At 44.6% G+C, this 14,321-nt stretch overlaps 1 protein-coding gene across 4 annotated transcripts in view; it reads left to right on the top strand.

Moving 5' to 3' along the window:
* The first annotated feature begins 5,599 nt into the window (after nt 1–5,599).
* ANXA2 (annexin A2) overlaps nt 5,600–14,321 on the top strand; it is a 30,748-nt gene continuing 22,026 nt past the window's right edge. The window contains exon 1 of one of the 4 annotated variants that reach the window (XM_036389950.2): nt 5,600–5,870. The gene's annotated coding sequence lies outside the window, so the exon portion shown is untranslated. Of the gene's footprint in view, nt 5,871–8,735; nt 8,937–11,505; nt 11,545–12,317; nt 12,397–14,321 lie in introns of those variants that run through there. The other 3 variants (XM_036389949.1, XM_036389947.2, XM_036389948.1) reach the window with 3 other exon arrangements.

Below are 14,321 nucleotides of genomic sequence, written 5' to 3'. Positions count from 1 at the left end.
GTTGCTCTTAGAATGTATTTTTCTACAGACATTCTTAAACTTTATTTGCAAGTTCAAATTCTGTTCCTGTACGTCCAAATCATTGCACTAAAATGTTTTCAAAAATACATGGCTGTATTATACATCTCAAATTAAATTTCCTTCTCAATGCCAGAAAATACCTTTGATGGCCAGGTGACAGTCTATTTAAGCATAAAGCATTTGAATGATGCCCTACTTAGCCATTCTGAGCCTTATGAAGGTCTGTAGATAATCTCAGGCTGCTCTTACTCATGGCTGTGTCTATAGGGTGACGACACATTGTGATATACCTTGCTGAGGGATTTTTTTGTTGGTTTTATGGAACTAAAACATACTGCCAATTTTTAAATTGTAGAATAATTTAGTGTAATTAAATAGTAGCAGTCTTAGTGCAGCCTTCAGGGCATTTCTCAGTATTGATACTTCTGCTTAACAGTGAGTGAAAAAAAAAAAGAAAAGGCCTGAAAGCCCCATTCTTCGCCAAGACAGCACGGCAGCTTTGTCTGACATGTAAAGCAGAGGCGGTAGAGAAAACAGTCTTGTTACTACTTGTGATTAAAATATTTCAATAAATATTAGAAGAACAGTGTCACTTTAAAATCAGTATTAAAAAAACATAAGATAGCAGTAACTGTGTGGGGAAGGGAGGGGCTGTTACAGACCCCAGTGACATCTTCTCTGATTCTTGAAATGAAATACAGCAGCCACGTCCTTCTGAGTGTTCACAGCATGTTTTTACAAGTGTGCCTTTCCTAGTTTTGGTAGCCCTACTAGAGGACATGTATTCCTTTATATTTTGAAATGGGCAATGTCCTTGTTGAGAGGAGCCAGAAGGAGAAGGATCCCTGGTGTTGTTGACCAAAGCTATAAATCTAATTGGTCTCTTTGCTTCCTTCCTTCAGCTTGACAGGGTTGCTCTCACTGCAGAGCACAGCTGTTCCAAACATGCATGAATACATTTCAGTTTCACTGCAACCTACTCAGAGGTACTTTTGCTCAGCAGTTTTTCACCTGTGCATGAGATTGCTCCGTTGTATGGCAGCATGAGTGGCCAGGAGTGTCACCTTACCTGCCTGTGCCTCAAGAACAAGCACATACCACAAGGCTCTCATTTCTCACATGCTGCCAAGTGAATACGGTTTGAGAAGAAAGCAAAGAGTAAAATCTACTATGGCAGGGGTCATCAGGAACCTTTGAACAAAGGTAATCTAAGGTTTTAAAATAGTTGTAGGTTTTAATAAACCTTGAAATACTTCTGAGTGTTTCAAGCCTTTTGATACTCAAGGGCATGTAACTGAAATTATATTTTTGGAAGTGACACCTATAAACTCCCTGTCCATTCCCCATCACTGAATTGTCCACACAGTCCTGAATTGTTGCATAATTTCAGGTTTTTAGAAACTAATGCCTTCAGATAGCAAAGATGAGACTGTGGTACTCTAAGGATGCTGATAACGTTATCTAAATGCAGCCAGTCCTTTGCTAGCACTGCACTGTATGAGCACCATGAGAACAGTTAGACTTGTATGTTCAGGTAGAGAAGGAGCTCATGAATTCCTCCACAAAACAGCATCAAAGGTGATACAGTAATGCCACATGAAGACTCTTTCCCATCTGTTCCACAGGTACTAAAGGTGCTCCTGGGGAGGTCACAGGGTTCAAATACCCATCCTTGGTACAAACAGTCAGAATGTGTGGGCATTTCCTTATAAAAACTTTTTGTGATCTCAAAATAGACTTTCAGAGTTTATGTGTAGGTTCATGTGCAAGTACCTTTAGGCGATCAACTATGGAAAAAAAGGAAGGTATTGACCATTCTAGGACTTTTTCAGATTTAAAACTGAAGGAAAAAATGTCAAATTCTGCACATCCAGGCACAGAATCAGGTGCTGGCAGCACATATTCTCAGTTGGAATTGATGTTTCTAGATTAATTCCCTGATGTGAGGGTGCATCTGTGTACCTGAGAGTTCAGCTGTTTTCCCAAACAGATCCAACAGAAAGTCTTGCTGTGACTGTTCCTCTCTTCTCTCTAAGGTTTCCTGCTGCCACTACTGCTGCAGTGCATTCTGCTATGGTTTGAAAGGAATGGTGCAGCATAGCCTTTCTTACTGAAGTTCTCTTGCTTCTTCCCATGGCAATTCTTCTGATATACTTCAACATAAAGAGAACAATGTAGAGATTTCCTGTGAATAAATTTAGAAATACCCATCTTAAGAATCAGTGTGGTCAAATTCACACAGAGATCGATGCTACTGTTATATTTTTCAGAAACTATTTTAAAGCATCTATAAAATGAGAATACTTGTTTAGAATTTATTTCATCACTGAAAACAAAATATGGAGTAATGATGCAACCTTTAAAAGGTTGAAAACTCCTGTTTGTTCGTGATTTTTATCTTTAACATTTTTGAGTGAACAGCTTGAGTGCCACCCTGTGCCAGGTCTGCTGCAATTGATTGAAAAGCTCCACCTACCAAAACTTGGCACAAACAATTCAAAATATAAAAAAACCTAGGAGGAATGCAAAAAAAATTCCTGCTTAAATAAGTCACCCATCACTCTGTCTGTGGTGTGGGCTATGCTGCCAAGCAGACAGAGCACTTCAACAAATATTTTAATGATTGGATTAAATTTGAGCTTGAAAAAAGAGGGAAGGAAAAAGCTGTCAGAAGCCCATGGCTGAGCAGGTCTTGTAGTTAAAAGCTACCTCAGCAGTCAAAACCTATTTATTTCAGAACCTTGCAGCTAACTGCAGTTCTGTTCCCTTGACTGACAGGAGGACAGGAACCTTGTGCAGCTCTCTGGATGTTCTTTGTTTATAAGCAGGAGCAATGAAATGAAGAGGAGGTACAGTTACTGCAAAGTTGCACATGCTGCTTTCAACAGCTTTTGCAGCCATTTGTAAATTACCAAGAAATTCTTCAGCTTGTTTGCAAGTAACCTAAGCAGAATGCACAGTGAGATTGATTAGAGTGACTTGTTTAGTGCAGAAGCAGCACATGGAGGTTGAGAGACCTGGAGAGAATTTTGTACTGACACTGCTGCTGTCTCTGGAGAAGCAGCATCTTGTGGGTCAGTAGAGCTGTCACCAGCCTCTTGGGTTGTTTAAATAACAAGCAGAAAACTTGCAGGTGGGTATATGAGTAAATAAGCTTGTTTCCTGTCCTCTTCAGGGAAAATAATTCACATGATATCCTAGTTATCAAAAAATACATTGTCTTCCATTTATGGGTTTTCTACCAGCCCAAACAAACTGAGAAGATAAAGTGTTGTACAAATTTCTTTGGCCTAAAGAATGTCTGTGGCTCCATGCTCCTGTGTGTGTGTGTTTGTGTCTGTGCATGTTTCAGACTGTGGCTTAAATATGGGCTTCTCAATTTCTGTAGTGGCAAACCATTCCCAAGGGCTTTCTTTGGTCCAGCCTCCCTCCCCAGAGGAAGGAAGGATGGATGATGGCTGGCTGGCTGGCTTTCCATGGCTGTCCTTGCTGCTCAGCCAGCTGGGCTCTTTCCTCTGCTGCTCTGAGCTCAGTTACTCTGTACACACTGATGGCTGCTCATTCTTGGATTAATAACTTACTGGAGGGGGTAGTAGCATTAGAAAAAGAAACCTTAGTGTTGAGAAATTGTTTGAAAAATTATCTGTAGTTGTGTTGGCACTGCAGCCTTTTGTTCTGTCTCCTCACCTGTCCCTGATGTGAGCACTGGCTACTGACATGCAGGACACAGCACTGAAATTATCCAGCTCCAGTAGAAGTGTTTCCTGAGGGCTTATCTGCAATCAAATGTGAAAATGTTAAGTGTTATGTGTACTCCATGCTAAAGCAATAGGCTTTTAATATACTTTTTCTTACTCATTAGAGGAAGAGATCTCTGGTTTTAGAATTCACACCTGTGCTTCTGACCTGGAAAAACAAGTCTTAGCCTGCCTGGCAGAAACAAATCTCTTGGTAGCAGCCCCTCAATCAACAGCTTTTTGAAGTCAACTTTCCTTGCCTTAATTTTTCTCTAAAGCTGTGAGATGCCACTTGAAAGAGCAACAAAAACATCACTGTAGACAGTGCTGTGTAATTAGGAATCTGTGACATTCCTTTGTCTTGCAAGGCATCATTCATAGTACCTCAGCTGGTCCTAATTTAGGTAAGGAAGTTCAGATCATGCAAGAACTTTCTCAAAATCCTGTGGTTTATGCTATTTTGTACTAAAACAAAGTTGATGTGTTTTGAAACAAGCCACAAAACCCCTTTTTCTTGCTATTTCACAGAATCATTGATTTTAATTGAAAATTTCCAGCTGTGTTCCAGATTGCTGTAGAAATTGTATGTTGACTTCTCTCAATGAACTTCTCACTGTAAGGGATTTTGAAATTCATTTTCCTGGGTCATTTCAGAGGTGGCATCATGTTAAACAACAAGGAGATAGTTTTTGCAGTATGCAGTTAGCAGCCTGTGGATTTGCCATAGGAACCTGGTGTGTAAGCATTTTTAGAGTAAGTTTAGGTGGTGCTTAATTAGATTCTTGAACCTTTCAGAATTATTCCCCAGGATTCTTAGGTACATATTTAAGGTGTGACAGCCTCCCCAGTACTTTGGCAGAGGCCAGGAGACTAATCCAAACCATGGGACTGTTTGTGTTATGAGTCACTAAAGTGGAAAGAGCACATAATGATGGGAAACAATGAAGCACAAAAGACTTCAAGCTTTTAACACTATTCCTAGGAAAAAATTCCCTGAGGACTTTTGGCAGCTTCCATCTTTTGTAGCTGTTCCTTTGGCAAGGCAGGCCCAAAACTGCAGTGATTATTCATGCTGCTCTGTTCTGGATGATGTCAGGGGCTCCTACATGCACTGGTAATATTTTCTACAGTGTTTTCCAGTGTGGTGGCTGTCTGGGGAACATTATTTTAGAGCTGGCAGCTGTGATAGTTTTAAGCACTCTGATATGTAAATGGGTTCAAAATCTCTTCCTTAATGTTGTAATATATACTGGTAGCCTGTTTATACCAGCAGCATTGTGCTGATATTACTGAGAGAGCTGAACTCAGCATAGTGGGTTTGGTTTTGAGATTGGATCTTTTTAGGCAGTTTAAGGATTAGTTCTAGGACCAAAGACAGCATCATACCTGGATTCAGATGGAACTGCAGCTCTCCAACCCAAAGTACATTGAGCTGTGGCTGAGGGTATTTGTGATAATCTGAGAACAGAAAGTGAACTGGAATATCTGACAAGGCTTGACAGACCTGGTTTTGTCTCAGACTGTGATCTCTGAGTGAAAAGGCAGCTGGCTCTCCAGCAGGACATCAGGAAGTGCCCAGGGACTGGGGAAATGCACTGACACATGGTTACACACACAGTGACTGTTTGTTTCTATATCCTGCCACTCTTTCATTCAGTGCAAAGATGGGAGTTTATTCAAGGCTCCAATAGCAGTACAAGGGCTTTGGCAAGTGTTTCATTTCTGTGTTTGTGTGTAGCTAGGAGACCTCTCCTCGTCACTAGATGATTACTCCCATGAGGTGCACTGAAAAACCACAAACTGCTGGTGATTCACAGTAGAGGTTAGAAATGGACTTGAGCTCCAGATACAAGTAATACTCATGAGAAACATATGCCAGAGGAGTTGCTTTTCTAGGTTTTGCTGTACTTGTTATCTCAGTTGCTGGTTTACATTTGTTGTGATGCATATTCCTGGCTGGATCTCTGTGTCATTTAACGTGCAAACCTCTCTGGCTTACTCCAGTTCTGCTGCCAAACAGAAGGAAAGAAGGTGCAGTAGCCTGGGCTGAGTGAGGAGGACAAGCCTGCAGCACATTTGAAGTTGGTGGCCCATGTTAGCTGTGTCAGCCAGGTGAGAGTAATAAAGGGGTTTGCTTCCTTCCTGACAGAGCACAATGATTGATTCTGTGCTGTTTGCCTTGAACAGGGGACAGCCAGTGCCATGGCTTACATCACAATGACCTAAACTTCATGAGCTTTGTCAGGTGGTAGAGGCTTTATTTAGGCTCTGGGTGTGTGTCCCCAGACAGCTTTGCTTGTTACTAGCTTTTGTGAGTAGGAGTTTCTTTCTGACTATAACTATAATCTTAGCTAATGTTTTGCTTTGTTACTCCCTTGTCTTGATTTGGGATCCAAAGTCACTCAAGCATCTGGCTCTTTGTGGAGAAAACCTCCCTGTGCCAATAGGCTTGGGATCAAAGGATCCACTGAGATTGAAAGATAAAGGAATGAGCATGGTGGTGTTATTTACACTGGTGAGGAAGAAAATATTTGAAAGTAAGTTAGAGTTCAAACTAAGAAAACAGTTGACAATAAGTTAGACTTCAAGCCAAGGTTGTAGTCAGATATGCATGAAGGTGGCAGAAGAGGGGAACTGAACAGCACACACAATTATTGAGAAGTAGCTGAAGGGAAATCTAGTGATGAAACAGTATCAGGATATAAAAGGAAACTTGTAGCCATCACCCTCCAGATGCAGCCATCTGGTGGAGAGGTAGATGTTTTACTCTGAAGAGCATTTGCTGTCAGGCTCTTATGTGTGAGGCACTTGGAGATTGTGCATGGGAAGTAACTTCAGGGCATGTCAAACGTGTCTGTCAGTCACAGTGATTGCTGAAATACGCCCCTAAACAAGGTTACATCACCTTTCTTGTAACATAGGCTTTGTGTGAAACAGATGAAGATAAACTGGAAACAATTTGATGAGTCCAATTTATTTTTGTATCTTGGTGAAGTAATTAATGTTGTTTACCATTTTCTTTAGCAGATGCAATGCTTAAACTTTGCTCTGAAGAGTTGACAGTAGAAAGATGGGGCCTGATCAGTCAGAAGGCAGCAGTCTAAGATCATACAGAACTGCAAGGCAGGCCCTGGCCAGGGGGCCAGATTTTAACCTGGATGATCTGTTCATAAGCACTCTGCTCATGCCTGCATTCACTCTCTCGTCCCAGACTGAAGCAGCCAATGCTGCCACCTTACCTAGTATAACACTTCTTTGTAGAACACACACATAACCAAGTGCTGGGGGTCCGGCCAACACAGACGATCATTCCAGAGATTAAGTCTTGCTCTTTAAAAGGGATTATTTCAAGTAAATGAAATTCTGAGTGGAGAATAACATTTGTGCAGGAATGTGCATGCAGTGTAAGAATGACATTGCACAGAATAGAATTGATCCAAGGGCTTAGGTTGTTAGGTGGAGCACCTAACAAGATGTCTGGTTCTCTGGTATTGTGTTACATAAAAGTTGGCATTCTGGTATTCAGTTGATTTTTCAGATATGTGGGATTAAAATTCTGTACTATTTAGAGTAAACTCCCTCCACTCCCTGCTAAAAAACCAAACAGCCCAGAACACAACTCCCCTTCTCCCAAGCAAAAGAACCCTTCCAGTGTTTATAGAGTTTTGCTAATGCAGCGTAGGTGTGCTAAGCAGGAGTCCTTCCTTCTTTCATCTGTAGCCATAGACATCATAACTTCCCAGGTGTTACCCTGGGAACCCAACTAGCACAACTTTTAAGTTCTACTTAACTGTCTTTGTAACCTGTCATTACCCTGAGAGGTAATAACAAATCTGTGTGTATTTGTATCATGGCAGTTCCCAAATTAGACACAAATAATCAAGATGGAAAAACAACACCCAGAGGTCTGCCTGATCCATATGCTTATTAGAATGGAATTTATATTATCCTCTTGCAACACAATCAGGGAGCAACACTAGATAGAGGCTTAGTCACACCTAGACCAGAAAGTCCTTCCTCCTGATCCCTCCCCTCTCTTTTTCTTTTAATTGAAGCAACAGGTTTAAGTAGGCAATACATATTGACAGAATTGTGTCCTTCATACCTCCAGTGTTAATGCAATGTTGATTGATTGTGGGACAGCATCCTGAAAGAGGTGAGCAAGATCTGTGTACATGGAGGAGCAAAATAGACAGAAGTGAGAGAAAAATCAGCTGGAGTGACCCCATATGCAAGGATATGGGGTTAATGCAAAGATAAAGTTGGGTCAGAGGGGAATTTAAACTGAATTTTCAAGTTAAGCACATCAAGCCTCCAGTAATATGATAAAATAATGACAGGAAAAAATCATGTTGGTGAGGTAGAAGAAAATTGGTATATTGAATTGAAAGAGGGAGGGGAAAAAAAAGATAAAATTAGTATCAAACAATATTTAGCAATAACACAAGAATGGTGGAGTTGTCAATGGTAATGTCACTGAGGGGATGGAACACATGGACCTACAGCATGTCCACAGACTACAGGCTGAAGCTCAACCACAGAGAACAGTGGAAGGGAAGAATGGGAAGCTGGCACAATTGTATTTGTTTTTCCATGCACGGGACTCTGTGCAGCCCCAGCCAAGCAAAGTGTGCTCTCTTGGATTGCTGTGGGCAGCATGCAGGAAGCCAGGTCACAAATGGGGAATTGCAGCTGAACGAGTTGCTGGCAATTTAAAATATCACCCTCTATGCAGATATTTTAAGGGAGTTCAGGGGCCAAACAATGTGAAAACAAATGGAAAACCTTTCTTGGCACTACCTTACTATTTGAAGCACTTTTCTTCCACTAAATAGCTGAGGTAGACACAGAGACACTGGGCTTGTGGTAAGTGCAGTCCATGTCCCAGCCCTTTATCCAGCCTAAAGCTGGCAGCAGTGCTCAGGAGTGGTCATGGACCAGAACCCCTTGGGATAGGTGCTATACAAACCCTCCAAGGTCTGGGTAAATCCTCAGAAATATCCTATATGACATGGAGGCTTAGGTCTCATTTTAAGAAGTGATACAGGCACTTAGCTGCTGTTTTCCCATTAATTAATTCCCTTTCCCTGTTTGGCAGATAACAGAAGGCTTTCCTGTTTGCTCAGTCTGACTGCTGCCTTCCTTAAATCACTGGTTTTGCAGACATTTTCCTTGAAGGTATGAAAAATATATAACATTTCCATGGGCAGGATCAATGGCTTTGTTTTTAGGGTTTGGTTGTTCTGCCAAAAGCATGACTGTGTTTTCTGCTGCTCCTACTGCTAAAATTCCCCAGCTGGGACAAGTGCCTTTGATGTCAGTTGACCTACATATACAGAGAGCAATTAAGGGAATTTGTAACATGTTTGGGTATGTTTGTATCTTCATGACTCTGAATGTACTGGGGTTTTTTCTATTGTCAGTCTTTTTTCTTTTGAAATCACTTTAGCAGCAGTCCCTGAAGTTTGTATAAGTTCAGAGAGGCTCCTGTCTGTTTTGAACTGAGGTCAGTGTGTGATTCTGAGGTTGAATAACTGATGATTGAGTTGGATGTTTGAGACATTTCTGAAGCTGTTGGTTATAGTAATAGCTCTCTTGATATCAAACTTTTTACAGACTGTTCATATGAAGATGTAGTAAGCCAAAATGAATGGTGGTTTATGAGCTACTTCATATTTTACATGTATTGAATTGTTAAAAATATAAGTTTCTAAGGAAGTGGAAGCAGTATTGTCATTGAAACAGGCTGCAATAGAGGACTGAAAGCTAAATGTTTAGAGAATGATTATGTTCCTCCTCCATTCTAATATATGACTCAGCAGATTATATACAGAAATGCAATGTATATGTTTGAAAACACTCTCTTTAGCTGAGGGTGTTGTGGGTATTCTTTTCTGCTTTTGTATTAAGAATGTTTGACAAGAGATGAGGGTTAAAAAACCTATCCCTGAGGGATTATGCAGCCATTAGGAGGCAAATTGGCTCTCTGGCTGCATACCCCTATTTAAAACCTCTAATGAATCCTGCAGTACAGAATGGTTGTTACTTCTAGGACTGTAAGTATTTTTGATCTCTGAATAACATTTCCAAGTTTCCAGTGATATCTTTTTTCCTAAGAAACCTGAAAAGCAGGGGGAAATTATTTAACTGCTAGTGACAGACACTGGTTGAAGTGGGATAGCCAGGAATTAATTTTGAAAGACAGGTTCCTTAATACACAGAGAAATAACCACAGTGGCCTTGCCAAAAACGAGGCTGATGTGTCCAACTAATGCAATATTGGCACTGACATTTTCTGACAAAACACTGCTCCATGATATGCCTTTTCCTGTGGCTCTCCCCTTCATGTCACTTCTGTTTAACCAGAAAAGGTGTATTAACATTATTTTCCCCTTCTGGAATGACCAGTTCATGTGTCCACTCTCTTGCCTCCTCCATGTTTGAAGTCGAGTGTAGTATTTCCTAATATTTCTCCCTTTTTGTACTGCTGATCTTGTTTCACCCCAGGAATTGCAGCCTGTGTCTCTCACCCTGTGTTCTTGTCTCTTTTGTGTTTGCCAGCTTTTGCCACTGCTGTTTTTATGCACCTGGCTAAGCCTAAAACTTTTTTACCCCATGTCCGCCATCTCTGTCTATGCCTACAAAAAATACTTCTACTAGCAGAGATAAGTATCTCTTTGCAGAATCAAATCGACTCTTGAAAGAACTATGTACATCTATTCACCTGCAGGGATTAAGAAAACCACGCTGAAGTTATAGGAGTAACTGCTTGTACTGGGAGTGGGGAGTGCTTGCTTTTTTCTGCAGCATTTCACATCAATTCTCTGTGCTGTTGAGGTGAAACAATCATCTCGAGGGATCCAGCTGAAGGTCTGCAAATACTTTTAAACTATATTTGTCCCTTGTTACAAGTGCAACACCTGGACTCTGTAATTGAGTTTTCACTACTCGGGCTGGGAGGAGCTTTGATTTCCTGTCCCTGCGTTGGGTGTGGTAGGCCTGTTCGGGTTATCTGAGCATGATAATGAGTCAGCCTCAGAGCAGAGCTTGTGTCTCATTCTTCCAGCATTTATTGCTTGTGCCAGACGTCATTTAGGCTTCTCCCTGCTCAGATACCCCTGAACTCTGAGCACGCCTTGCGGGAAGCAGGCTGGGCCCCACCTGCGCACTGCAGGGATGGGGGTTTGCTGTGTACGAGCGCAGCTCTCGCTCCGGGGCAGGGAGTGCCCGGCTTGCCGGGGGCGTTCGAGGTGCGGGCCCTGTGCTGTGCCCCGAGAGCCCCAGCGCTGTCAGAGCCGCGCTGCTCTGAGGAACCCAAAGCACGGGCTGCAAACACCCCCCTGCTGCCCCGGGAGCGCTGGGGCGAGGGCTGGGGGGGAGGCGAACGGGGCCGCCTTCCCCGGCAGCACCGCGGGGTCGCAGCTGCAGGGCGGGCGGCCAGCGGGCAGGTGGGGAAGCGGGGCTGGGGGGTGAGGGCTGAGCCCCGAGCCCTGCAGCCCAGGGCGCTGCTCCCGGCGTCGCCACAACCTCGGGAAGCCCCGGGCGTCCGGCGGGGCACGGGTGCGGAGGGAGAGGCTGCTCCTGCCCTACCCTTGCCCATCCCGTCGCTGTCCCCGTCCTGCGGCGGAGTCGGGCGCGGCCGGGTGAGTCAGCGCCGTGCCGGGGGGGCGCCGGGGCGGGAAGGACCCGCCCGACCCTACAAAACCCCGCCCGGGCTGCCGCGGGCCCCAGCTGCTGCCAGAGCCGCCCGAGCCGCCGCCAGAGCCGCCCTGCCCGCCCCAGCCAGGTGAGCCCTCGGCGGCAGCGCGGCCCCGGCAGCGCAGCGGGAGCGGGGAGGCGGCAGCGCCGCGGGGCCGGGCCGGGCGGGGGTCGCGCTGCGGGAGCCGCCGCTGGTGCTGCGGAGGGAGCGGAGCGGGCTCGGAGCGGGCAGGATGCGGAGCGGGGCGGTGGCTGCGGCGGCCGCCGCCCTCCCGCGCCCGGCTCCTCTTCCTCCGACCCTGCCCGCCCGTTACTTTTCTGTGCTCGGTTCCACGTTGGGACGGTGGGGCCGCGGGCGAGGCAGCCCTCGGGCAGCTTCGTGCGCCCCGCAGCAACTCTGGGTGTGGCGACAGCGCTCCAGAAGAGGAACCCGTCCCAAACTTCGCCAAACTTCCCCAGATAGTAATTTCTCGTCGTTAAGGTACACAAAGGCTCAGCTGGGTCGAGCATTGTACCGTAAGTTCGCTTCTCGGTGCGGAGGCTTGCAGAGAAGCTGTGCCGGCCAGCCAGGCTGGCTGTTGGCGGTGTTCATTCAGCTGGAGCGAGGCTGGAATTGCTCCGCAGGCACGGCGGAGCCCCCGAGCCCGCCGGGGACAGCGGCCCCTTCCCTTCCTTTCCCTTCTCGCCCAGGGTGCGGCAGCCGCAGCCGCTGGCACGGGCAGCAGGAACGCCCAGCAGGGCAGGGCCGGTGGGCAGCGCTCCCTGGGCGCTCCCTCGAGGAGCCCCCGGCTCCTCCCGCTCCCTGCACGGCCAGGCTTGGGCGGGGCTCGGCCTCCCACCCTGCCCGCCGTGAGCAGAGCCGCGCAGGTCCTGCTGCTGCTGCTGCCTTTTGGGGTGCGAGTGGCTCGGACACCGCTTCCCCCTCGCGTGAGGAGGGCAGGTAGGGCACAGGAATGTTGCCAGGTATTTTAACTGATAAAAAAGTGAAATGATTTCAGCGCAGTCATGCAGAAGTGGGTTATGTGCTTATACGTGGCAGCTTAACTTCTGTTTAACATCAGTTCTTCTGTTCACATTCCAATGCTATATGTGCACAGAGGTACAGACCCCGATAGACAGGTCAAGAGTGAACGACTCCTGGAACCTTGTGTGCCCTTGAGTGATTTATCCCTGCGTGTGCCTTCTGCTGCTAGAGCTGGTTTTGATAAACAGCACTAGTAGGTAGAGTTGGCCAACACTTGGTATAGTTTGCCTTGATGAACCAAAAAAAAAAAAAAAAACCCAAAGAAGTTTTCTTGTAAAGTCTCAAAAGTAAGAATAACTTGAGTTGAAAAACACAAGTCCTTTATTTTGTATGTGCATGATATCTTCCTGGAATGGAACTTCCTGAGTTATTAGCAATTTCTGTGGAAGAAAATGGTTCAAGTAGTTTGTGGTAGAGCAGTTTAATGGGTTTTGAAATGCTTTTCTTTAAAGAAGATGATTGATTTTTTTTTTTTTTTTTTGCTCCAAATAGTGGCTTTAAGTGATGTGCTAACCCTTATTGGGTGAACTGGGGAGATACAGCCTGGCCTATTTGTACTCCTGCTTAGCACTCTATATGAATGATTTTGAGCCCTTGTTTCATTTACAGCTGATGCTGCAGGTCTTCCTCACTCTCCCTCCTCTCTGTTAGCAGGCTTGCCCTAGTTTTTGGACACAAATGTGCTCCAAGTGGAAGAGTTTCCATTCTCTCATTCCGGGGATGCCGTTTCCTTGGCTCAGATGTCTGGGAACACCCTTTGCTCATATCTCTGCCTGGTATAATAAGTGCTTCTTAAAATGCTAATTCTGCTGATTGAGCAATGCAGTTGTTTGTGCATACCTGAAACTTTTCCGTGGAACACAGGGGGTTTTTCCATAATGTGTGTGAGCTGGCCCTGGAAATCAAGATATGGGGCTGCTTTTAAACTCACATTCTTCCCTTACCGAAGAGTTTCAGGGATAAGTTGGTGAACAGAGACTGGGCCAGTATAATAACAGAGCTGTAAACCAGTGCCTTCTGGGAGGGCTGAGGTCAAAACATGCCATCTGTTTTAGCAGAATAATATGAGGATTGTGTAATGTGCATTTAGAAATTGGTTGTAGAAACTTGCCTTAAGGTATTGAAGCATTAGTTTACAGCTGGAAGGTAGAACTTGATTCCTTTCCAGTGCAGGAAGAGCAGGCTAGTGCAAGTATTTTCTCTTTACGTGTTCAGACCCATCCAGGACTTGTCAAAGCTACATCAGATAAAATCAGTCCATCAGAGAACAGTGAGAGTCTGTTCTCAAATACGAGTGCTTTACAGAGCAGGGTGTGACAAGAGCTGTGTTTGTTCTCTGGGTAAAAAAATCTTTCTCTGCAAAGATTCTTGCAAGAACTCCCTTTTTTTTTCTTTAGCCAGCTTGCTGTTGATGGGCAGCCAGTTGCTATAGCATTGTTGTGTTCTGGTGATATGAACCTGGAGTTCCAGCTCTATGTGAGGGTGTGTTAGTTCTCTTCCTGGACTCTGATCAAGTCTATTGTTCCAACAAACCTGATTCAGTGTGGTTTTTAATTGATTTAGAAACAGTAGTCTTGCAAAAAGCTGTTCAGTGATTTGGGGTTTTTTTCATGTGAAAGGTTTTTTTTCATGTGAAGTGCTTTGCTTCAACTCTCACTGGTGTTTTCTTTGGGACAAGACTAAAGGACTTCAGTTGCTCATTTTTGGTAATAGTTGAAATACTGTCAGAGTACAAAGGTCTCACAGGCTCTTCATTTTATGGAGAGTAAACATTAGGAATTTCATAACTCAGGAATATATATCAGTCCCCTCTACCCAGCATGGTTTATAATGCCAACAGC

Source organism: Molothrus ater, chromosome 13 (genome assembly GCF_012460135.2).
Source record: "Molothrus ater isolate BHLD 08-10-18 breed brown headed cowbird chromosome 13, BPBGC_Mater_1.1, whole genome shotgun sequence".
In the NCBI taxonomy this organism is placed as follows: domain Eukaryota; kingdom Metazoa; phylum Chordata; class Aves; order Passeriformes; family Icteridae; genus Molothrus; species Molothrus ater.
The sequence above is the reverse complement of the archived record's forward strand: the minus strand, read 5'-3'. Positions and strand labels throughout refer to the sequence as shown.